This window comes from Staurois parvus, unplaced genomic scaffold (assembly GCF_062004578.1).
Source record: "Staurois parvus isolate SC_StPar_1 unplaced genomic scaffold, SC_StPar_1.0 ptg003232l, whole genome shotgun sequence".
NCBI classification, from domain to species: Eukaryota; Metazoa; Chordata; class Amphibia; order Anura; family Ranidae; genus Staurois; species Staurois parvus.
In genome coordinates this window covers 60493-68219 of record NW_028321028.1, presented here as the reverse complement: position 1 = coordinate 68219, position 7727 = coordinate 60493, and the positions used below count along the sequence as shown (strand labels likewise).

Genomic DNA, 7727 nt, shown 5'->3' with positions numbered 1-7727 from the left:
TGAACAGGAACACATAGAAAAAATCCCTTTTTTTTTTTTTTTTTTTTTTTTTTTTTTTTTTTTTTTTTTTACCTGACTACAAAAGTGGAAATATGCTTTAAATCGACTCCTCCCTGGCTCCAGAAACGTATCTAAAGGTATTATCAGCTCTCACTTTGACCAATGAAAGAGCTCGGTGTATCTAAGGAGGTTATCACTGGTTAAAGGTGTTTGGGAGTGTGAAGGTCTTCCAAGGAAAAATTCCAAGTATGATTCCACTGCCTGGAGGTAACTGTAACTATAGGAGCGCCCATCCTTTCAAAGCTATTGAAGAGTTAAGTTGCCTGCGAATGGTGCCAAGTCAGCAAGTGACCATAATGTCCAGACTGGGTCTAAGAAGGCATGTCAACGCATTAAGCAGCATTTGAAACATTGGTCACGTGATTGGTAAGACCTTCCTGTAGTATATTGTGTGTAATATATATATTGAAGACATTGAAACACATACTGACAGGCCAGTGATAAGACCACTTTTTTTTTTTTTTTTTTAAGTCCGCAAACGTGCAACTATAACGAAAAAACCCGTAAGTGTTCACAAAAAAAGTGCAAGTGCAAAACACCACACGAAAAAGTGCACTTAGCGGTGTGCTGTGTCCTACCCCTAAAGGGGCTTGGACCGCTTACCCTGATCCCCCGGGGCACGAAGCTCCTGACGGGGACAAGGTTCCCAATTGGTCCTCCTGGCCAAAAGGCTTGGTGGACCACCGTTCCCTATGCCCAGCCGAAGCCGGACATCCAGTACTAGGCAAGGGGACTCTCCCAAAGAAGAGTCCCCTAGGGATCAGGGGAGGAAGGAACCGTATGGCCACACATCCTCCCCCTAGACTTCAGGGTAGGCCCGAGGACCCACACCCTCCATCCGTGAAAAACACACACATAAGGGCAGAAAAAAGTGACAAACGTGGGAAGTGCATAATAAATAAAGAGAAAGAAAAAATAAAAAAGTGGTACCGTGCCGAATTGTGCACAGACCAGGCCCTGAGGCCCGTAGCAAAAATTGCCCTGGTCCTAGCCAAAAGGCCTGGTCCTTAGGGCGCTGTGCAAAAAGATGTGTAAAAACAGTGGCCATGTGTCATTTTCACACCGTGGGGTCCCACACCCAAGTGTTACTAGTGACACCCCTGAGCGCGTCTCCCCAGGGGGCACTGAGTTTGCGGACTTTTTGCGTCCCCAGCCCCTGGCCAGACCAAGGTAGCTTGCTCAAATCAGGAGGTACTGGGTCTTTCCAGCCTTCCCAGAGGAATTACTCCCGAGGCCCCAGAACGAATCATGGCGCTCCCCGGTTTCTGTCCCTCCGGTCCAGCCTTCCGGACCCCCATCATACCAGTGAGGGTACCATCCAACCAACCCCACAAAGACAGAGTGGTCGGTAGCACCCCCACTGGACACTGATAAGAACAGATACTACACTTGATCTTAGCCAAAAGGCCGAGAAGCGATAAGACCACTTTACACACCAAAAGGACACCTTACTATGTTAATGTATGCAGGGGGTAATTACCTTCCCTTTGTTGTGTGGGGTTAACCTGTTTTGGGTAAAAATATGGAGAGTCAGGGGAAGTTTAAGAACAGGTTAGTTGCAAATAGATTGGGGAAAGTCTTAAATATTCATGATGTGCTTGTTTATGGTGAAGAGAGAAGATTTGCCATAAACAAGACAAGTAGTATCTGTTTAACTTTTTAATTAAAAGCTATGCATACAGCCATTCTAAGTCTAGACACAGAAGATCAAACATGCTAATAAAAGTGGCCAATCAGAGTGCTTGCCATTGTACTGAATGGGGAAAATGTGTATATTAACACAGGACACAGAACACAGGATGGTATATTTGGGATAGAGCACAGGTCAGGATACGAGGGACAGAATACAGGTTGCATGGAAGCTGCCTAGTTGCATATTATAGATTGGACATATGCTGGACGGTGTAGTCCAGGGGTGGGCAAACTTTTTGACTTGAGGGCCGCAATGGGTTCATATATTGGGGCCGGACCAAGAGTAGATGAATGATGTGTATGTGTCATCCATAGTAAGTATAGTAATATTCCCCCATAGTAAGCATAGTAATTAATCCCCAATATAGTAATTAATCCCCCATAGTAATTAATCCCCCCCATAGTAATTAATCCCCCATAGTAATTAATCCCCCATAATAATTAATCCCCAATATAGTAATTCATCCCCCCTATAGTAATTCATCCCCCCTATAGTAATTTATCCCCCATATTAAGTCCCCAAGTCCCCCCTGTGTCAATTCATTTACCTTTGCTCCGCGTGTTCCTCTCGCCGTATTCCCGCGCCGTTCCGGAGTAGCATGAAAATCTGTCTCCTATGAGGATCTGTCCCCCTCGACGTATCTGCGCATGTGCCAGTTTCAGGCATTAGCAGCCGATCGGCGATCTCCGGCACATGCGCAGATACGTCGAGGGGGACAGATCCTCACAGGAGACAGATTTTCATGCTGCACCGGTCTTCAGGGCGGACTGTGAGAGGAGCCTAGCGGGAGCCTAGCTCCGCGGGCCGGATTAAAAGGTCCACCGGGCCGTATACGGCCCACAGGCCGTAGTTTGCCCATTGCTGGTGTAGTCTCTATGCTTGATATGAGGTATCTTGAATAGGACTTTGAGGGCTGTTGTTCGTTGTAACATTTACAAGTATTCAACTGAATTTCTGTCATCTGTAACAGATATCTTTATCCGAATAAATACATCTCTCTGGTTGCTGCGGGAATAGTATATATATAAATATACACGGGTCATACGTCCTCCATTATTGATATAAGACAACAGATTTGTCTTATGAACTGTTTCTGGGTGGACTTCATTATTTTAAGACAACACTTCCCACTCCCTAGCTGTAGTAGCCCAGTTAAAGGAATGCCTGGGCTGGCCATGAAGAAGTTAACCCCTGGCTCCTGGCTCTTTAACATGTCTAAATGCAGGGAGGCAGACATTCCAATAATGTGATTGTCAGACACAGCGGTCACATGATCAGAACGCTCCCGATCTCAAGTATGCATGAGGAGCTTTCAGGTACGTGTCGGTTACTGTGCACAGGGACGCATGTATGCTGCCGCTCCGCATCCACCTGCCAAGAGGCTGCATATATGCGTACGGCCAACGGGAAATAGTTAAAGGGGAACTGCAGGACTGGATCCACCAATGGGTCAATGATCCACCAATGGGTCAATGGACCACCAATGGGTCAATGGACCACCAATGGGTCAATGGACCACCAATGGGTCAATGGACCACCAATGGGTGGCTTATTATATAAAATATATGAATGGGTTCAAAAGCCTGAAAGGATATCACGACTCACAAAACAATCAAGTCATAGACCGGAGCAACATTGGGTCTTCTCCAAAAAACATTGCTGGCTATTGCTGTCCTTGCAGACCATCCATTGAGCTATCACCATCATACTTGTGTAGAGGTGGCAAAGTTCTGTTCAATACATACGTGGCATGCAATCTCACAGGTCTCCTTGTGACATGATCACTCACAAAGACCTTTCACGTGTCTTGAGTATACAATGTGTCATAAAGAGCGCTGTGAGCCACTGAAATGAGTACAGAACCTCAAGGCAAAGCACGTCCTGCTGTAATCCATTGTGCCGGAAAATGTCTGTTCATATAATGGAAAGCCTTTCACATGACAGCCTTTGTGCAGATATTATCACTTCAGATAAGAAGCATTGTGAGTTGGGTTGTCACCTTTCCTTCAAGCCAAACCGGAACACTTTATCGGTGTGTTGCAATTTTTTTTTTTTTTTTTTCGTAGTATGAGAATCAAACTGTGGTACAATTAGATGTAAAAGCCTTTATAAAAATTGTGCTGCACCAAAACGCATGGAACTTTGTTATATACATTTTGCTGCAGGTGAAGGGGTGCAAACGTAAGGTGTGTGATTGTGCAATAGACGTAGTGGCCCCGCCGCACACCTGCAAAAGGGCTGTGTGATTTCATGCATTGCGAGAATGCAAACAACTTTGTGCACATTGCTGCAACACAAATGTCTAACCACGGCAGGGGGAATGAGTTCACATTCAAGGAGGTTCAATCTCTAACTTTTTATTCCAGCTGAAGTCTGAATTGCTGTCTAGTAAAAATTAAAAGCAGGCCAATCGCATTCATATTTTAAGTAAAAGAAATTAAAACAACCTTACATCAGGTGTCCCCCATCAGAGTGCCCCCTCTTGCATCAGGTGTCCCCCATCAGAGTGCCCCCTCTTGCATCAGGTGTCCCCCATCAGAGTGCCCCCTCTTGCATCAGGTGTCCCCCATCAGAGTGCCCCCTCTTGCATCAGGTGTCCCGCATCAGAGTGCCCCCTCTTGCATCAGGTGTCCCGCATCAGAGTGCCCCCTCTTGCATCAGGTGTCCCGCATCAGAGTGCCCCCTCTTGCATCAGGTGTCCCGCATCAGAGTGCCCCCTCTTGCATCAGGTGTCCCGCATCAGAGTGCCCCCTCTTGCATCAGGTGTCCCGCATCAGAGTGCCCCCTCTTGCATCAGAGTGCCCCCTCTTGCATCAGGTGTCCCGCATCAGAGTGCCCCCTCTTGCATCAGGTGTCCCGCATCAGAGTGCCCCCTCTTGCATCAGGTGTCCCGCATCAGAGTGCCCCCTTACATTGTGTGTCCCTTTAAAAGTCCCTCCTGACATCAGGTGTCCCGCATCAGAGTGCCCCCTCTTGCGTCAGGTGTCCCGCATCAGAGTGCCCCCTCTTGCATCAGGTGTCCCGCATCAGAGTGCCCCCTCTTGCATCAGGTGTCCCGCATCAGAGTGCCCCCTTACATTGTGTGTCTCTTTAAAAGTCCCTCCTGACATCAGGTGACCCTGTCAGAGTGCCTCTTTACTTCGGGTATCGCTTCAGACTGCCTTAAGTACATTCGACCTTAAGAATGGATCACTTTCCTTCCAAGGACATCCCTGTACATTCTTGAGTTGCAGTGATTATACTCCAGTTGCGGCCTTGACCACAGTATTTTTTATTTTTTTTTTATTTTTTTTTTTTGGCCGGATGTGCACTTGTTTGTAAAAGCGAACCATGTGGGCAACTGGCCGTTGGAACGCTTTTAGAGATAGTGGGAGGGGGTTACCCCCGGCCCCCTTCTCAGGCTCTCCTGTCCCACTGGGCAGCCAGGGACTGCAGCCGGTGGCTCCACCGGGTGACCATAGAGAGGACCAGAACATCTCTGACCATCTCTATGGTCTAGAAAACCGGAAGCACCAAATATTTGGTCACTTCCAGTTTTGGTTTTGTGTTTACTGGCTGGTTATCGGCCAGTGAAGCGGCCGATCAGACCGATCTGTGTCTGATCAACTGCTTTGGAGGCCAGAGGAGAGATATGGGGTCTAATAGACCCCAGATCTCTCCATAAAGAGGACCTGTCACAGTCCATGCTATCACAAGGGATGTTGTTCATCCCTTGTGATAGCTACAATGTTTACCAAACAAAATTTAAAGAGAAAGTGTAAAAAAAAAAGTAAAGTAAATAACAAAACACAATTGAAAACACCCCCTCATGCTTGCACGCAATGGCAAATGCGTATGTATAGTAGGTCTTGCGTGCATTTGTTAGAGGTGTTGGCACCACAAGTGAGGGATCGCAGCAACGTTTTTAATGAGAGCAATAATTATAACACCAGACCTCATGTGTAACTCCAAACTGGTAACCTGTAAAGTATCACCTATGGAGATCTGTAGGTACCAGAGTTTGTTGCCATTCCATGAGAATGCACAATTTTCACAGTGGTCACAGGTTTTTTTTGCTGTAAACTTGAAGCAGGTTGTGGTCCTCAGGATTGCTCCACCAAGGGGCTGACTGTAAAATAAAGTGTTGTGGACAAGAGAGTGGACAGGTCTGGAAGAGGTGTTGGCAGGTGGGAGATGAGAGTAATCAGCTCTAGGCAAGGGCAAAAGTAGGTGACACGCAAGAGAGTAGTCAGGTCCAGGCAGGGGTTGAAGCGGGTAAGAGAGTAGTCAGGTTTGGGCAGGGAGTATGATGGTTGGGAGCCAAGAGAGCAGTTAGGTCCAGGCAGGGAATGTAGCAGGCAAGAGAGTAGTCAGATACAGGCAGAGGTTGTGGCAAGCGGCATGCGAAAGAGCAGTCAGATCCAGGCAGTGGCTGAAGCAGGTAAGAGAGTAGTCAGGTTTAGGCAGGGAGTATGGCAAGTGGCAGCCAAGAGAGCAGTCAGATCCAGGCAGGGGATGTACCAGGCAATAAAGTAGTCAAATTCAGGTAGGGGTTGTGGCAAGTGGCATGTGAGAGAGTAGTCAGGCTCAGGCATGGACTGAGGCAGGCAGGTGGCAAAAAAGTAGTCATGTCTGGGCAGGGGTAGTAGCAGGCAGTAGGCAAGAGAGTAGTCAGTTTCGGGTAGGAGGTAGGGGAGATAGTAGTCATGTCAATCCAGATCGACAACAAATGGGCAATAAAATGGTAGGTATTATAGTGCTTTTAGGGGTAGATGAAGATAACACACAGCAAAAGCCACTTCAAAGATTGGAGATTAAATATCATTCTGGTCAGAAGATATGCATCACTGCTGGGAACCCTGGAAATCCTAGGGGTAGAGCAGGATCTAGGAATCCCAGAACTGGAAAAGATCCTGTAAGGAATCCTGGAAGACCCAACAAAGATCCTGTAAGGAATCCTGGAAGACCCGGCAGGGATCCTGTGGGGAAACCTGGAAGATCCGGCAGGGATCCTGTGGGGAAACCTTGGAAGACCCGGCAGGGATCCTGTGGGGAAACCTTGGAAGACCCGGCAGGGATCCTGTGGGGAAACCTTGGAAGACCCGGCAGGGATCCTGTGGGGAAACCTGGAAGACCCGGCAGGGATCCTGTGGGGAAACCTTGGAAGACCCGGCAGGGATCCTGTGGGGAAACCTTGGAAGACCCGGCAGGGATCCTGTGGGGAAACCTTGGAAGACCCGGCAGGGATCCTGTGGGGAAACCTTGGAAGACCCGGCAGGGATCCTGTGGGGAAACCTTGGAAGACCCGGCAGGGATCCTGTGGGGAAACCTTGGAAGACCCGGCAGGGATCCTGTGGGGAAACCTTGGAAGACCCGGCAGGGATCCTGTGGGGAAACCTTGGAAGACCCAGAAAGTGATCCTGACAGGAATCTTGGAAGACCCAACAGGGGTCCTGCAAGCAATCCTGGCAGGAATCTTGGAAGACCCAACAGGGGTCCTGCAAGCAATCCTGGAAGACCAGGCAGCATTCTGGGTTGAATCCTAGAAGACCCAGCAGAAATCCTGCCAGGAATCTTGAAAGACCCATCAGTTCCCGTGGGGAATCTTGAAAGACCCATCAGAGATCCCGTGGGGAATCCTGCAAGTAAAAATTCACCTATTCACTAGGACTAATGACAATGGATCCCATGTTCATATTACCCAGGGGAGATCAGCATGTTAGGAACCTGGCAGCGCACAGAGATCATCAAACTAGAGAGCTGGTGGCATGCACAGTGGCTAAATGGTTAGCACTTCGCCTGGCAGTACTAGGGTTGTTGATACGAATTCCAACCACAGCACCAACTGCCTGGAGTTTGCATGTTCTCCCTGTACCTGCGTGGGTTTCCTCTGAGTACTCCCCAAAGACCTATTGGTAAGTTAATTGGATGCAGAGGAAAACGTGAAAACTTTCCTTCAAGAAAGACATAAAATGTCAATGGCATGGCCTGAAAA

General features: G+C 48.1%; 1 pseudogene; it reads right to left on the bottom strand.

Annotated features, from left to right (window-relative positions):
* Positions 1-1366: 1366 nt before the first annotated feature.
* On the bottom strand, positions 1367-1479 carry LOC149428457 (U2 spliceosomal RNA; annotated as a pseudogene).
* Positions 1480-7727: the final 6248 nt, after the last annotated feature.